General features: G+C 42.2%; 1 protein-coding gene across 1 annotated transcript in view; it reads right to left on the bottom strand.

Annotated features, from left to right (window-relative positions):
* The window catches only part of TMEM117 (transmembrane protein 117), a 336,233-nt gene that overhangs the window by 132,957 nt on the left and 185,487 nt on the right, over positions 1-17,789 (bottom strand). The gene's annotated exons all lie outside the window — the stretch shown is intronic.

Consider the following 17,789-nt stretch of genomic DNA (forward strand, 5'->3'; position numbering starts at 1 on the left):
ACTTAGATGGAGATGGTTGCCGATTGGGGGCCTCGGTCCTCACGATTTCTGCGGAGATGTTTGGGTGCACAAAGCCGCTGGAGGAATATCATGGACCCTTATAGGGCTTACCATGGGTGGCGTTCCTTTATTGGGATGAAGCATAGTGCTAAACGGGTTGCCAGTAAGGGATTTTGCCACAGGAGAGGTTACCAGACCTTGGAGAATGTATCAAAGTTCCTTGGTGCCAGAAAGGGTATTAAAATCCACCGACGCATTTCACTGAATATATCAGCTTTTTCAAGGTGATGTTGCTGTCTGGTAGTGTGGGGTTTAAATACCCTTACTTAATAAGTAACAGCCCATATTTGGTCAGGCAATTAACAATCATTATCTAATTTATTATAAAAAATACATTCATAAGCATTGTGAAGTGAGCAGAAGACCAACCTAAAATAAACGTTTCTAAGAATCACCAGAAATGAGTTATTATATAAAAGTTATTACTTACTGAAAATATTTTCTCAGAGTAGTGGTATTTCCACTATACTTCCGGGGTCCGGAGTGTCATATGACACATTTCCGGCCTTTGGAACGCTGGCCGGAGTAGCGGTGTTTCCGCTATACTTCCGGGGTCCGGAATGTCATAATGACAATTCCCGTTTTTTTGGAGCGCAAACTACAGCCAGGTCCCGGAACGCATAGTTACCAGTGATCTCTGGTTACGTCACCTACATTGGGAGAGGCTTACAGACACTATCATGGGCACATGTGTCTTAGAAATACTTCAGCTGTTATCTCAAATCAATACGTGGATATCTAACTGGGATTATTGCTGATTGATTTTCCATCATTTTTGAGAAAAATTGTTAAACTACATGAATATAATGAGCAGTAAAGACCTATAGTAAGGAAATAAATGGTTTTGATCTGTAATATTATATGTAGATGGCCTACCCCCTGGACACGGTATCGCCACTGCAGTATACGCCTACCCCCCCCCCCCCGAAGTGCGGGTGCCCGCTGCGGTATCTCCCGCAAAACAGTCCCCCCCGCACCCGGGCGCCCGCCGCAGTGACGCCCGCAACCCCCCCATGACCGCGCATGCGTTGGGGGGTGCATCGGGCGGAGGATTTGCCTGGGGCGGGGGGGGGGGGAGGCTTGCACCGGCCCTGCTCGTATTGTATGGGGGATGTGTTCTAAACCAGTGACACTAAGTGCTTTTGGGTCACTATTATGATGAAGAAAGAAGTGTCGGGAGACACTATGGGTTTGTATTTGAAATAAGATATTTCTTCTATGTTCTAAAAACCGTTGTTTCAAGGGTTTAGTCGTTCTCCTTATGTATCTCATATTACAGCTGCATTTCAGTAGGTAAATAATGTAAGAGGTGTCACAATTAATAAAACTATTAGTCACATATAAATCTGTCACTTTCTTCTGTTTTTACTGTAGTTGTTTTATTTGTGATATAGGGCCTTAATCTGGTCGGTGCGGACGGAGCCGAATATGCGGGCAGGACCGTGCGTCCTAAACCCCGCCTTTCGTACGGATCGCTCACTCCGTCCGAATGCGGTAAGTCGCTGACCGCACGGAGCACGAGTGGATTTCTCAAGGATACACCTCCTCCATCTCTTGGAACCTCCCCCATCGAATGCAGGACCGAGTGGTCCGCCAGCTCCCGCAACCTCAGACCACACAGGCATTTCTCTGTGCAAAAGCAGGGATCTGGGCGGGCAGCTGACATCCGGCAATGTCATATGTCCGCCCCCTACACGTGCGTCACGGCCGCATTACCATACGTACGCCCAGCGTTTTCATGGGAACGCCCATGAAACGCGGGGTGTAAACATATGGTAATGAGCCCAAACAGCCCTTCACTCCCCTCTCCACCCCCTGTTCGTAGTGTACACATTTCATGCGGAATTTGGACGTGCGTTCAGTTCGCACATGCGCAGAGACGCCTATGCACATGCGCAGACACAAAACATCGGCGACACGAACGCACGCGGACATTACCGCATCAACCAGAATAAGGGCCATAGTCACAAGTGATGCATCTGTTTTTACAGCATTTGTAGCAACCCAAAATTTGTGCTTTGTCTAACCAGTTTTTTTGTTTTATTTCCCCTACTTCGGCCTTCAAATAGCTAGGTGCTAAATAATTCAGAGACTTATTCTTTCGAAAGATGAATTTTGGTTCTGAAATGATAATAGAATTTTGTATATCATCTTGTTTAAGTATGCTATAATTTTTCTTAAAAATCGTCCTACTATCCGTGGAATAGTCATTATAAGTTGAAATTAATGACCTGAATCCCCTTGGTAGCATGCATGGGGATGTGTCCGCATGCATGTCTGCTAACACGCATCCGGCAGCTAGCAGGAGAAAACATTCAATAGTCACTTACCATCGAATGATTTCTCCTGCCTTCGGTAATAAAAGTCTGTCTCAACTGACTTTTATTACAGCTGCTGATCGGAGAAGACAGGGCGGGCATCATGCGACGTCAGCCACAGGCCCTGAACAGGGAACACCATGCCTGCATTCCCAGGCGAATGCCCAGTGTTTTCATGTGGACACCATAAAACGCTGGGTGTTCCCCTCCAACCCCCCCCCCCCCCTCCCTACAATGGTGGAGGAACATTTCCATATTGTGGAAAATAATACCACTCACATTCCCACATCCCAGTTTCTCCGCTGCTACAGAATTAGGATGCACCAGGGATAAATTCTCCACACTTATGCGTTCACCACCTGTATCTGACTTACACTAAATCAAACAAAACAAGAAGAGTAATATATTAAGTGAACGAAAAGCAGTTCAGGTCTTTGGTAATTTATATTTTTTGGGGGAGATATTATTGACCAACAGCTCAGTAAATTAAATACAGTCTCAAATAAAAGCAATTACTAAAATCTTTTTCCAAGGGCAAAAGCATTGTGTTGGCATCGATGCAAGAATTAAATTATGCAACAACAACATGTGGCAGATTCACTTCTATCGGATACGTGCTCCCTGTGCAGAATTTGTTTTCATAACCTTTAATCAAATAACAGCAATCACTGTAGCTGCAGGAGAATCAAGACAAAATGAGCTCCCTCCGCAATAACATAGGGACCAATATCATCTGCAGCCAAGTTTTACTCCAAAACTTTTACTCTACCTGAATTCTTACAGAGAACATCTGATAAACTAAACTGCAGATACATAGTAACTGACAGCACATAATCTCCATCTGTCCAATAGTTCTCGTTTCCATACCTGTAAAATATTTTAATGCATTTGATCCACTGCCTCTGCTTACATTTTTAGGTTTTCATTATATATTTCTTTGAAAATTCATTATGTATTAATTTTGTTTTTGTGCTATTCATCATTAATTTATAAAAAAAAAAACTGAAAAACTCCATGGCATGTATTCAATGCTCCTATGTTGCCGTAAATAACGGTGAGTGTGCATGTTTTTTGGAGAGTAGTGTACTTTTCTCTCCTATTTTGTGCTTCCCTGTATTCAGCTCTGTTGCTTCTCCAAAAATATTTTGCGAAGCTAACTCAGTTAACCCTGCACTTCTCCCCATGTCTGTTCAATGGGGATTTTAGTGTCTCTCACCAAAAGTGTATTCAATGCACAAATTGCGAGTCCTGCTGGTTTCTTTTTTTAGAGATGTTCTCCATTTTTCACTCGGCATCTTTTTTAGGTAAACTGTAGGGCTATCTTTGTTAAAGTTGTTATTTTTTTTGTTTTTTATGGCTTATAAATTAAAAAAAATGTACTCTAATGTATTTCTTGCAAGTACCATAATGCTGTACTTCTATATTAATTTATTTGGAATTTAATAAGTTATTTTAACCCCTTCCCGACATTTGACGTATATATACGTCATGGCCGGGAAGTACTTCCCGACACATGACGTATATATACGTCATGACTTCTAACTGTCACTGCGTCTAAAGACGCAGTGACAGAGGGACGATGTCTGCTGTCCCTGACAGCAGACATGTCCCTGCATGCCCAGGGGGGGCTGCGATGCCGCCCCCCCGTCGGCGATCGCTGTGATTGGCTGTTCAGTGTGAACAGCCATTCACAGCGTTTTCTGTGTCACCGGCGAATAACGTTCGCCGGTGACACGGGATCGGAGGTGATTGGTGCTGTAAAGTACAGCACCAATCACCGCGGGGTGTAAGGGTGACACTGGTGTCACCCCACCTCACCCCGCCCCCAAAGGCCGTGATTGGTTCGTCGGACCGACGGACCAATCACAGCCATGGAGGGGGGTTTAAACTAACGGTGACTGCACTGCAGACGCCATTCCGGTCTGGAATAGCGTGCAGTGCGGTCACCGTGCCCAGCTGTCGCCATTTACTGACCAGAACCTTGCTAAATACTTACCTGATCACTGCCTGGATCTTGCTTCTTCTTGTGACATCCTGTGCTGTGTTGTGCTGTGTTGTGCTGCTGCGAGTTATTAGATAGAGAGATAGAGAGAGAGAGATAGAGAGAGATAGAGAGGCCTAGTGACAGAGAGTGCTATATTTTGTGCTGCTGCAGTGTAATAGAGTTATAGATAGAGAGATAGAGAGAGATAGAGAGAGATAGAGAGAGAGAGATAGAGAGATAGTGACAGATTGTGCTATATATTTTTTTATATAACTGACTGCTGCCCCCCCTTTTGTGCTGATCAGTATAAATTAACTGATCAGCAACTTTTTGGGGGCGCAGGGTTTTTTTTTTATATATATATATATACCTGTCAGTGCTGCTGCTGCAGTGTCATAGAGTGATAGATAGTGAGAGATAGAGAGATAGAGAGAGATAGTGACAGAGAGTGATAGAGACTGCTATATTTTGTGTCTGCTGCCCCCCTTTTGTGCACCCCCAGCAACTTTTTGGGGGTGCAGGGGTTATTTTTCATATATATAACTGTCAGTGCTGCTGCTGCAGTGTCATAGAGTGATAGATAGAGAGATAGAGAGAGATAGTGACAGAGAGTGATAGAGAGTGCTAAATTTTGTGTCTGCTGCCCCCGCCTTTTGTGCTGATCACTATATCTGAGGTGATCAGCAACTTTTTGGGGGTGCAGAGGTTTTTTTTTTTTTTTATATATATACCTGCCAGTTGCACTGTCAGTTGCACCAAAGGTTGTGCACCTGCTGCCCCTCACTGGTAATCAGTGTCGCATCACTGATCACCTTTTTTTTTGTGGGTGCTGTGGGGTCTTTTTTTTACACACACTGTGATTTTGTGGGTGTCCTGTGGCCACTGTGCGCTGATCAGTGACGTACATCACTGATAATCTTTTTCGGCACAGGGTTGATCTATTTTTTTTTTTTTTTGATCAAATTCCTGTTGCCTTTGAGCGCTGTTCAGTGACGGACGTTACTGACCAACATCTGTGCTCAATTTTTGGCGCAGGACCTTTTTTTTTTTTTTTTTTAACCCCTTCAATTTTTTTTTTTTTAACCCTGTCAATGCCTAATTTTTCCCAGCATATAATTTCCATAATTATAATTATAATCATGCCCACTAAATTAATATAGTCAAGGATAAATAATCTTTTATCCCATAAATGTCATGTTTGGACTCAAAGGGTGCGAAATTATAATAACTGTCAGATGACAGTTATTAGAATTCCATATCACATTGCAGAGAAATATTACAATGGATATTGTTAGTAGTAGCATATTCTTAAACCAGCATTAGAGATGAAGTCATTAACATTTCCAAAGAGACTAGCTAAGCCAGTCACAAGATACAGCAAACAAAGGGGCGTGTCTATAAGCTAAGTGAAACCAGGTGAATGAATAGATTCTCCCCTCCCCCGAGAGTTCTCTTGCTTAAGCAAGAGAGAAACACACAGCCATTTGCTGTTCGATCAAGACACAGAGAGGATGGGTCTCGCTTCACCGGGAGGCTCCTTCCATAACATATGGATTTGGATGTGATAAGTATTATGTATCATATAATTATATTGTGTACTAGGACCCCGGTTATGGTATATGGATTATGCTAGAGAGTTTAAGAGTAGTTAACTTCCATTCTTAGTTTGTCTTCAGATACTAACATGTGCATAGGCCCAGCGTACCTATGGTTTGGACAAAGAAAGCTTCTGTCTGTAGTTGAAGTTGATCTGTGTGAATGATGGTTAGCTAGCCTGTAGTTATGAATTGTGAGCGAGGATATGCTTAAATACATAGATATAGCCGTGTACGTTTACATGTGGACAAAGTGAGGCCTAATCCTGCTGCTGCCATGTGGCAAAGCAAAGGCCTAGGTCCTGGATCTTTTGTATGCAAGGAGTGTAAATAGCTTCTTTTTGTTTGCTATGTGCCACTGTATGTCCAAGTGTGATTGCGGAAGGCTTTTAAAGTATATTGTCTGGCTAGATTATCTAGATATTCGGATGTGACTTTGAGAAACATGTGCTGTGAGGGTAGTTCACTATTGTCTGGATTCTTGGTGTTTGAATGCATGTGTAAGGCTATGCAAGAACAGAGTGCGAGTGCTTTGTGTGGTGTCCAGTGAGAGTGTCTGGATAGACTATCTGATGGAGCCTACATATATATAACAAATGTGGATAGCGTGATGCTCGGATGGTGTGTGTGTAATAGCTTGTGATGTGATTGTGATGTGATTGGTCCTTGGATTGTGTGGTACTATTTGGGTGTTCTGTGCGGAAGTGCATAGACAGATTAAATATATATTAAGTGTGTGTGCAACAGGTTTAATGTGTTTGATGGATGTGCAAGTTAATAGTCAGGACGGTGAGTATCGCATGTTGCAGGTTAAAGGTTAAATTTGGAGTAAATGATGTGAATAGAAATAATGAACGTACAGTCAGTGTATGTGTGATTGCCAGGCGGAAGTTAATAGTCTTTTGCTAAGGTTTCCTTTGCGTGCTAAGATGGAGGAATGCCATGCTGCAGATTTACATGTGTTCTGGCCAAAATGGCCGACAATAAGGTTCCTTTGTGTGCCATGCGGCAGTACACAAAATGGCGGACACAAAGACTTGGTTACACAAAATGGCTGCTTCATAGCCACGCCCCCTCCCGCGCTGTATTCGCATACACAGTATATAACACTGAGGTTAGCTTCATTTAAGGATGCTGGAGAATAATAATCGTTATTATGTATAAATACCTGTATTGTTATATTTTGTAATCCATGATACAGTTTCATCAGTTTACATTCATAAATAATATTCATTGATTATAAATCTGGACATTCAATTATTGGTTGCGTGCGAAATGAATAAATTAGATAGACTTTGCATATATAAATAAATGTACTTCAATAACCCCTTCAATTTTTTTTTTTTTAACCCCTTAAAGTATTTTTTTTTTTCTGCACTACATACACACTACACACCCCCCGGGTTGAAATAAAGTTTGTACCCCCCCCTACACTATACACGTGTTGAAACATTTCACTACCAGTAACACAAAAATAAAAATGGCATCCCAAATGTCATCCCAAATGTCATCCCAAATGTCATCCCAGTCATCCAGAAGAATGTATTCAGCGGTGGAGGCATATGCCATGCTTGCCTCTGACTCTGACACAGCCAGTGATGCAAGCGGGGAATTTGAAGGATTCGTCTTAAGCTCCTCTTCCTCCTCTGGTGATGAGGGACCCCCTCAAAGACGCCCCCGTAGAGCAGCTGAGACCCACCCCCCAATAATTGATCTCGTATGGACCCCACCACCAGGAGCCCCAGGTTCCTGAGTTTTTGGCCATGCCAGGAATCCAATTTGATTACACAGGTCTCAGAGAAATTGACTTTTTCAAATTATTTTTCTCTGATGATTTTATAAATTTAATGGTGGACCAAAGTAATTTATATGCCCAGCAGTTTATTGCTCAAAACCCCACGTCATCATTTGCTAGGTGGACCCCTGTAGATGCAGTAGAGATGATGACGTTTTGGGGTCTGGTGTTTCATATGGGCATAGTAAAAAAGCCAGAAATTAGGCAATATTGGAGTACAGATGTTCTGTACAGCACCCCATTTTACCGTATGGCCATGCCCCGGGCTCGATTTGAGACGATCCTTAAATTTTTGCATTACAACGATAATGCACAGTGCCCACCCAGAGATGATCCCATCTTTGACCGGCTATTCAAAGTCAGGCCGGTCATTGATCATTTCAGTGCCAAATTTGAAGAGATGTACATCCCAGATAAATTCATTTGCATAGACGAGTCCCTTATACATTTTAAAGGAAGGGTTAAATTCCGGCAGTACCTTCCCAGTAAGAGGGCAAGGTATGGCATAAAAATGTATAAGCTGTGTGAAAGCACCTCAGGGTACACTCACAGGTTTAGGGTATATGAAGGGAAGGATTCAAGAATTGAACCGCCAGAATGCCCCCCCTCCCTCGTAGGTGTTAGTGGAAAAATTGTCTGGGATTTAGTGCACCCCTTCCTGGATAAAGGTTATCACCTCTATGTGGATAACTTTTACACTAGCATCCCCCTGTTTAAGGCCCTTGGTTCAAGAGGTACAGCAGCTTGCGGTACTGTGCGCAAGAACCAAAGAGGCCTCCCAAAAACGCACATTGCCCAAATAATGAGAAGGGGTGAAAGCAGGGGAATATGCACCGAAAATATGTTGTTGGTCAAATATAAGGACAAGAGGGATGTCCTTATACTGACAACAATTCATGGAGACAGTACCACCTCCGTCCCTGTACGAGGTACCAGTACCCACACCTCAAAACCTAATTGTATCCTGGATTACAATAGGTACATGGGCGGAGTGGATCTTTCAGATCAGGTACTGAAGCCGTACAGTGCCCTGCGGAAAACAAAAATCTGGTACAAGAAGCTGGCCGTGTATATCATCCAGATGGCACTGTATAACGCTTACGTGCTATTCCGTTCTACCGGCCAGAGGGGGACATTTATGCACTTTCAAGAGGAAGTCATAAAGGGCCTAGTATTTGGGAACCAGCAGGCAGAGGGCCCCAGTACTTCTAGTACTGGCCCCCGTATTGTACCAGGGCAGCATTTTCCGAACGAAATCCCCTCCACTGCAAGAAAGGGCAGGACACAAAAAAGGTGCAAAGTTTGCTATAAAAAGGGAATAAGAAAGCAAACTATTTTCCAGTGTGACACTTGCCCCGACAAACCCGGCCTATGTATAAAGGAGTGTTTTAAAATATACCACACATCTATGGATTATTAGGTTCATAATTTCACCGTGCTTCGGGGGTCTTGCTAATGCCACATAGCACCCACCAACATTCCACCAGAATCTGAGCTGCAAAATCCAAAAATCACTCCTTCCCTTCTGAGTCCTGCCATGCACCCAACTGGTATTTTTGGTCACATATGAGGCATTGCCATACTCGGGAGAAATTGGGGCACAGATTTTGGGGTGCTTTTTCTCCTTCATACCTTATGAAAATGAAAAATTTTGAGCCAGAACTGCATTTTTGTGTAAAAAAATGTAATTTTTTATTTTCACTGCCCAGTTGTACCACAATTGGTGAAACCCCTGGGGGTTTGAAATGTACACTATACCCCTAGATGAATTCCCTGAGGGGTGTAGTTTGCAAAATGGGGTCACTTGTGGGGGGGTTCCACTGTATTGGTGCTTTGGGGGTCTTGCTAATGCGACATAGCACCCACCAACATTCCACCAGAATTTGTGCTGCAAAATCCAAATATCACTCCTTCCCTTCTGAGTCCTGCCACTTTTTGGTCACACATGAGGCATTGCCGTACTCGGGAGAAATTGGGGCACAGATTTTGGGGTGCTTTTTCTCCTTCATACCTTCTGAAAATGAAAAATTTTGAGCCAGAACTGCATTTTTGTGTAAAAAAATGTAATTTTTCATTTTCACTGCCCAGTTGTATCAAAATTGGTGAAACCCCTGGGGGTTTGAAATGTACACTATACCCCTAGATGAATTCCCTGAGGGGTGTAGTTTGCAAAATGGGGTCACTTGTGGGGTGGTTCCACTGTATTGGTGCTTTGGGGGTCTTGCTAATGCGACATAGCACCCACCAACATTCCACCAGAATTTGTGCTGCAAAATCCAAATATCACTCCTTCCCTTCTGAGTCCTGCCACTTTTTGGTCACACATGAGGCATTGCCGTACTCGGGAGAAATTGGGGCACAGATTTTGGGGTGCTTTTTCTCCTTCATACCTTCTGAAAATGAAAAATTTTGAGCCAGAACTGCATTTTTGTGTAAAAAAATGTAATTTTTCATTTTCACTGCCCAGTTGTATCAAAATTGGTGAAACCCCTGGGGGTTTGAAATGTACACTATACCCCTAGATGAATTCCCTGAGGGGTGTAGTTTGCAAAATGGGGTCACTTGTGGGGGGGTTCCACTGTATTGGTGCTTTGGGGGTCTTGCTAATGCGACATAGCACCCACCAACATTCCACCAGAATCTGAGCTGCAAAATCCAAAAATCACTCCTTCCTTTCTGAGTCCTGCCATGCACCCAAATGGTATTTTTTGGTCACATGTGAGGCATTGCCGTACTCGGGAGAAATTGGGGCACAGATTTTGGGGTGCTTTGTCTCCTTCATTCCTTGTGAAAATGAAAAATTTTGAGCCAGAACTGCATTTTTGTGTAAAAAATGTAATTTTTCATTTTCACTGCCCAGTTGTATCAAAATTGGTGAAACCCCTGGGGGTTTGAAATGTACACTATACCCCTAGATGAATCCAAAAATCACTCCTTCCTTTCTGAGTCCTGCCATGCACCCAAATGGTATTTTTTGGTCACATATGAGGCATTGCCATACTCGGGAGAAATTGGGGCACAGATTTTGGGGTGCTTTTTCTCCTTCATACCTTATGAAAATGAAAAATTTTGAGCCAGAACTGCATTTTTGTGTAAAAAAATGTAATTTTTCATTTTCACTGCCCAGTTGTATCAAAATTGGTGAAACCCCTGGGGGTTTGAAATGTACACTATACCCCTAGATGAATTCCCTGAGGGGTGTAGTTTGCAAAATGGGGTCACTTGTGGGGGGGTTCCTAAATTCTTATGGTGCCTAGAAACCTACATGGTGCCTAAAAAATAATCTCATAAAAAGGAGGCTCCAAAATCAAGTAGGTGCTCCTTCTATTATGAAGCCTGTGGTTTGGTCAACGTGCACACTAGGGCCACATATAGGATATTTATGAAAACAAAAGAATTGGGGGAATCAATTTTTAGTCACATTTCTCTAGTAAAATGTACTGTGTTCCTTAGAAAAATGTATTAAAATTGCAAATCTGCAAAAAAAATGAAATTTTGAAATTTCACCTACACTTTGTTTTAATTCCTGTGAAACACCTAAAGGGTTAACAAACTTCCAAAATGCTGTTTTGAATACTGTGAGGGGTGCAGTTTTTGAAATGGTATCATTTATGGGGGTGTCTCACATACAAGTCCCTCAAAGTCACATCAGAACTGAACTGGTCCCTAAAAAAATCAGTGTTTGAAATTTTCTTGAAAATTTGAGAATTTGCTATTCATATTGTAAGCCTCCTAGTGTCCAAAAAAATTAAAAGGAAGTTGAAATAATGATGGAAACATAAAGTAGACATATGGTCTATGTTAGTTATTAACTATTTTGAGTGGTATGATTATTTGTCTCACAAGCAGAAAATTTAACATTTTGCAAATTGCTAAATTTTCCATTTTTTTACGACATTTTGGTATTTTTCACAAAAAAACACAGACTGTATCGACCCAAATTTACCACTAATTTGAAGTACAATGTGTCACGAAAAAACAATCTCAAAATCACTGGGATAAGTAAAAGCAAAAAAAAGTTATCCCCACTTAAGTGATACATGTCAGATTTGAAAAAAAGGGCTCTGTCAGGAACGCAAAAACTGGCTCTGTCAGGAAGGGGTTAATGGTAACCAATAAGAAATCATTTTGGAATGCTCCTAGTAATTTCCCATGCTTCCTCTCTTCTTCCTCACCTAACCCCCAAACAGGCTTTTAAACACGCTAACAATTATACAAATTTAAATAAATTTAATAAAAACACAGGGCAAAGAAACAATGCTAAAAGCACAACACAAGGATAAAGGCCAAACAGAACAAAATACACCCGTCTGCACAAACCCAATTAAAATAGTCACACAGCCATTTGTTGTAAAATAAATACTGAACAAAATATTTACCTTTCTAAACCTTTGTAAAAAAATACAAGTCCACAAATGTGAGGAACACGCTGCTGAGAATATCCCAGTCTGACCAGCTCACGTGGAGAGCAGGAGGTAACAGATGTCTCCAGTTACAGCTCTCCCATTTGAACTCGCATAATTATGCTAAGTTCGCAAAAGGGGCCGGCGAGCTGGCCACACGTTGAATACTGAGGAAGTCAGAAATGAGGAGATAAGAAAAAGTGGTGAGCACTTCAGCGAGATCACAGGGACACAGAACAGTGAGCGGTGAGCCAGACTCTCAAAAAACATTGAATACTCCTACATAAATTTTATGTTTTTACTATAAACTAAGAAAATGTCATCACAGGAGGATCCCAAATACACAGGAAAGGGTATCTGAATAGATACATGGAGAAAGCCACCATCCCTCTCACCCTGTCCATATTTTTTTTTCGAAATATACAGTCGCATTGTGAAGTATCACAACACTAGAATGTCTAGAGCACTTCAGATCCAGTCTACACTGATTTCTCTCTAATTGTAGAGGTGACATGGAGAACACTCCTTCTGGTGTTCACCAAAAATTGTCAAATGCAGGATGGACTTGGGCGTAGGCGGGAACCCATAGATCTCAGTATGCTTGGCTACCCCATGGAGTGACTGGTGAGGGATCACAGGCTCCAGTAGAGTATGATGCAAATATGAAGAGTGAGTGCAAATAGCACAAGTGATTATAAACTTCTAGGTTAAGGGGTTTGTGTGAGCCTTGCATAGTACAGTTAGGTAGTGAAACAGTTAACAGGTTAGACTGTAGGTAATTTAAATAAAGGGAGTGTCAGGGAGGTGTTAATCTGACATTTTGTCAGATGCACTAGAACAGTGGTCTCCAACCTGTAGCTCGCGAGCTACCAGTAGCTCACAGTCATAGATTGGGTAGCTCGCCTACTGCTGTCAGCTGGGATTAAGTGCCTGAAATCTGGACCTGACTCCAAGAGCCGCCACAAATCAGGAAGCGAGAACCCGGAAGCTACCGGCAGCTGCAGCGGGATCTGGTGTCATTGTCCCATTGCAGACTGGTCCGGAAGACCACGAAGATGCACAGCACCAGTAGCCACTGGTGGGAGACAGCAGAACAGCTGACACTCCCACAGATATAAGTGGGAAGGTAGTTGGGAGTCACTGCAAGATGGAGAGGGGATCCGTTGGAAGTTGGCTAGACAGGTACGGGGACCACATGAGAAATTAGCAGATTTTTCTAAAAACATTTTTAGTACTGTAGCTCTGCAAGTGGTTTCATTTTTCTCGAGTAGCTCACACCCCAAATAAGGTTGGCGACCACTGCACTAGAATATTCCATCCCTTTCTCTGGAATTTTTCCCACCCTCCCTCCCCAAGTCACCTTTTTGTCTGCATCCGTTTTTCTTTTTCTTTGCCGGTCGGGGTTTGTCAACCCATATTTGTGGCGGGAAAAAACGGCAGTAACAGTGGCTATTGCGCTGCTGTTTTTAGGGTGCGCTATTAGCCCAATACATTGTATAGAGTGGCTTTCCTACCGGGGGTCATTGGGGTTTGGCTCTCTGGCCGGCTCTATTATGGTGTATTACGTTGCCAATAAATTAAAGAATACCATGTCGTTGACATGTGTCGGCGTTAAGTCGTAAGGTCACTGTGGGTCTGGCTGTTCTTTCTTATTGCCACCATATTTAGTTTAAAGATTTAAATAAATTCTGGTTGACCAATTTTAAAAGGCACTTCAGTTGTATGTGTGGTTATTTCTAGTTATAATAGTTAATTAGTAATAAGATTATTATGCAATGATGTCACACAACACACATCTACTAATAGAAGGTTTTTTGGACTGATATTGTAGGGACTGTGTGGCTAGGCACTAGCACAGAGATGAAGCTAGTAAATACATGTCAAAGGATTGGCACCAGGGGTTAATGGAAAAAAATTGCCAAAGGAATTACAAATGAATAACTGAACATCAGATAATGAGGGAGTGTCCAGGAGCAGTTTATTAATCCCACCAAACAAGTGCTTCACTGTGAAGGAATGAAGGTGCTCACTTGACTAGGAGTCCAGGACAGAGATTGGCCGGTGAAAGAAGAAACCAAGATTGTCGCAACCATGAACAGAGAGAGGAGCTGCAACAATCTAGACCCAGTAAGTCTAGACCACAGTAAGGGCAAGCTAAAAACATTAGAAATGAGCGGGATGTGGCATTGTTTTATTTTGAACCACTGTTTCCCTGGATCTATAGTTCTAGCGTTTGCTGATAGACTGATATGGAGGGGAGCTATTCGCATTATTAGTGTTTATGTTAAAACAATACTGCAGTATTAAATGTGGAGCTCACACCTCCCCGACCTTATACATAATTGCATATAAAATGCCTTGAGGAAACCAGAAGGTTTAAAATCACTATGGTCTTGAAAAATAGATAGACCAACCTGACTAAACCGTAGATCTGTTTCAGGGAATGCTGGCATGTGTAGTTCATCAACAGCTAGAGGACTGCTTATTGCCCAGTCTAAAATTAACTGTTGTTAATTTTTTGTTTGTAACTTAAAAACGTATTTTTTTAAATTAGTTCAACTCAAGTATATGCTGATTACAGGGTCTCTGGAATTAGAGAGAGGGCCCCGGTCAGTTAAAAGGCTTATTAACGTCAGTAGGCAAGTTAGACCAGGAGAGGATTAGAGTTTATTTTCTTATTTTACTTTACTCTCAACCATTTGCAGTGTATTCTTTTCAGACAAGTATTAATTTAGAACTTATTTCCAACTTATAAACATTGATATCTGAAAAGTTTCAGTGTGTTTGCTTTTCCACTTTTTATTGCTTATGGCAGTGGTTCCCAAACTTTTGTCAATCACAGCACCATAGAGAGTCAGAATTTTTTTCATGGCATCCCTAGGCCAAAAGTTTCTTATGGACACATTTTGAAAAAAATATTAAATAACGTAATTTGTGTTTATAGGCCATTCCTAGGTTAAATTTTGTGGCAAAGCACATGATTTGCTTCTATTTGTCCACATAACTTATAATTGGAAGCAAGAAGCACTAGGTTTTGCCTATTTGACCATAAATAATTTGATTTGGTCCTGGACCACCAACCCAGGGCACCCCTGCACGTGTCTTGAGGCACCCCAGGGTGCTGAGGCACACAGTTTGGGAACCACTGGCTTATGGGAACGTAGATAGACATATTTCCATTGTAATCCAATGCAGTTGGAGGTACAAATTAATGTACTTAATATTTATGAAGAAATAACTTTCTGTTCAAAGGTTATTATAAACTAACCTAAACGTTTTTTTTTTTTATCATTCTAGGGAGCTGTATTTATCAAGTATGTATCTAACACCATTCCTTAAAATAAAACCTCCTACTTCTTCATTTTGATCTCTTTCAGGTTAGTATTTCAAAAAGAACAGATCCTACTGTATGTCAATATGCACTTACAGTAATTATTTATTGGATTTTGTTATTGTAGTTCTAATTGCTTAGCATCCATTACCCAATTGACTTAGGCTACTATTGAACTAAAATCTAGTCAGCTTTTTTATAGCTCCCATTTAATTATTTCTTAATTTCTATACTGGTCATTTATTCAATTATTTACCCCAGGTTGAATACACTGCTGTTGTTCAATGCCCTTGGCGTGCATCTAGCAAAATGAAAGCATGAGGAATATGCTCATATTTGCTTTCATGTAAGACTAATATTGGCGAATACAATGCGTGATATGGGTAAAACCGAAAGTAGCATATTTAATTTCATTCCATAAACTGCTCTCTTCTATCTTTACCAGTGGCTAGTCCTTTCATTATTAAGCTAGCTGACTGATCACTTTTACCTTTTAAATTATTGCCGCTTTAAATCCACAGTATATATTAAATAGTTAAACTGTGCATGTGCCCGCAACTTTCATGCTATTACTGTACATATGGTTGCATATTTTTTTTTTAGTTACTTATGGGTTCCATTATGGAAAAGCTCTATTTACACTCTACTAATTTATTGTATCAAAATGTTTTTGTTTACCGTAGTTTTTTTGCCAGTGACACCATACCTGTCCAGCTGTAGACTCATTAGTTCTAAAAAGTAACCCCCCCCCCCCCCATTACAGTTTACTATAGAACTGTATTAAAAGATAGGGGAAGGGGCTAAATATATAGCCAGGTTTGACAGACAGTATACTACAGTATACTACAGCAAAACTGGATCCGGTTAATAGCAATTAGGCCAATAGTCAAAAGGTCAACTACTATTGGTCGAAAGGGTACTTGTTTCCTATCTGGGCGCCCAGGTTTTCTACGTACGGCACCGTACTGAAATCGGATCGCATCGCATCGTACACATATACGATATTGAACGATGCGATGCGATGCGATGCGATCCGATTTCCCATAGGAAACAATGTTAAATGGCTCAATTTAGCCAAATTATCATAGGAACAATAGTAAATGGGCCAAAAACACCCCTGAACATTGAAATGTCCCCCCAAAAGTAGTTGACGCCACCCCGCCATCAACGTGAACCCGAAGCGTGGCGAGCGCAGCGAGCCCGCGAGGGGCGGCGGTACGCGTCCTCCGACCTTTTCATGCCCTACTATCCACTAGGGCGTGGAGTGAGAATAGAATAGTGTGGCGAGCGCAGCGAGCCACCGAGCCCGAAGCGTGGCGAGCGCAGCGAGCCCCGCGAGGGGACGCGGATACCTTCACAGTTATACGCGTCCCCTCGCGGGCTTCCCAGGTGTCCATGGCGACGCGGACACCTGGGAAGCCCGCAAAGGGACGCGTTTACCTGTGAAGGTATCCGCGTCCGCTCGCCACGCTTCGGGCTCGGTGGCTCGCTGCGCTCGCCACACTATTCTATTCTCACTCCACGCCCTAGTGGATAGTAGGGCATGAAAAGGTCGGAGGACGCGTACCGCCGCCCCTCGCGGGCTCGCTGCGCTCGCCACGCTTCGGGTTCACGTTGATGGCGGGGTGGCGTCAACTACTTTTGGGGGGACATTTCAATGTTCAGGGGTGTTTTTGGCCCATTTACTATTGTTCCTATGATAATTTGGCTAAATTGAGCCATTTAACATTGTTTCCTATGGGAAATCGAATCGGATCGCATCGCATCGCATCGCATCGTTCAATATCGTGTATGTGTACGATGCGATGCGATCAGATTTCACTACGGAGAATAGCATGGTGCTCAATTAACTTAGTGGGCGCCCAGATAGGAAACAAGTACCGTCGAAAGACAATAGGTCCGCACGCTTTATGTAGTTTTTTTTTTTATGGTTTTTTTTTTCCCTTCAAACGAACTTGTTCTTACTTCACGATCCAAGGGGGCATAGAATTAAAGTATTGCCCAAAGCATGGCGAGCCATGCGAGGGGACGAGGTACACTTATACAGAGTTTATGCTGGCAGATTTCAACAAAGACCCCCATCTTAAAGTAAAAAAAAAAAACTCATGTCAACCTTTTCTAGTCAATGTTTTGCTTGTGTCAACCTAAAGCCTGTCAACGTTTTTCATGTGTCAACCTTTTCCCTGTTGACCTTTCAATTGCTGATCTAATGATACACACCCAGCAAAACTTAAGCTGGCCATACATCTACAGATCGATTGTCAGATTGGGCCGGTTGGAACAAACACCTGGTAATATCTGCA

The sequence above is a fragment of the Crinia signifera genome, chromosome 4, assembly GCF_055691185.1.
Source record: "Crinia signifera chromosome 4, ASM5569118v1, whole genome shotgun sequence".
In the NCBI taxonomy this organism is placed as follows: Eukaryota; Metazoa; Chordata; class Amphibia; order Anura; family Myobatrachidae; genus Crinia; species Crinia signifera.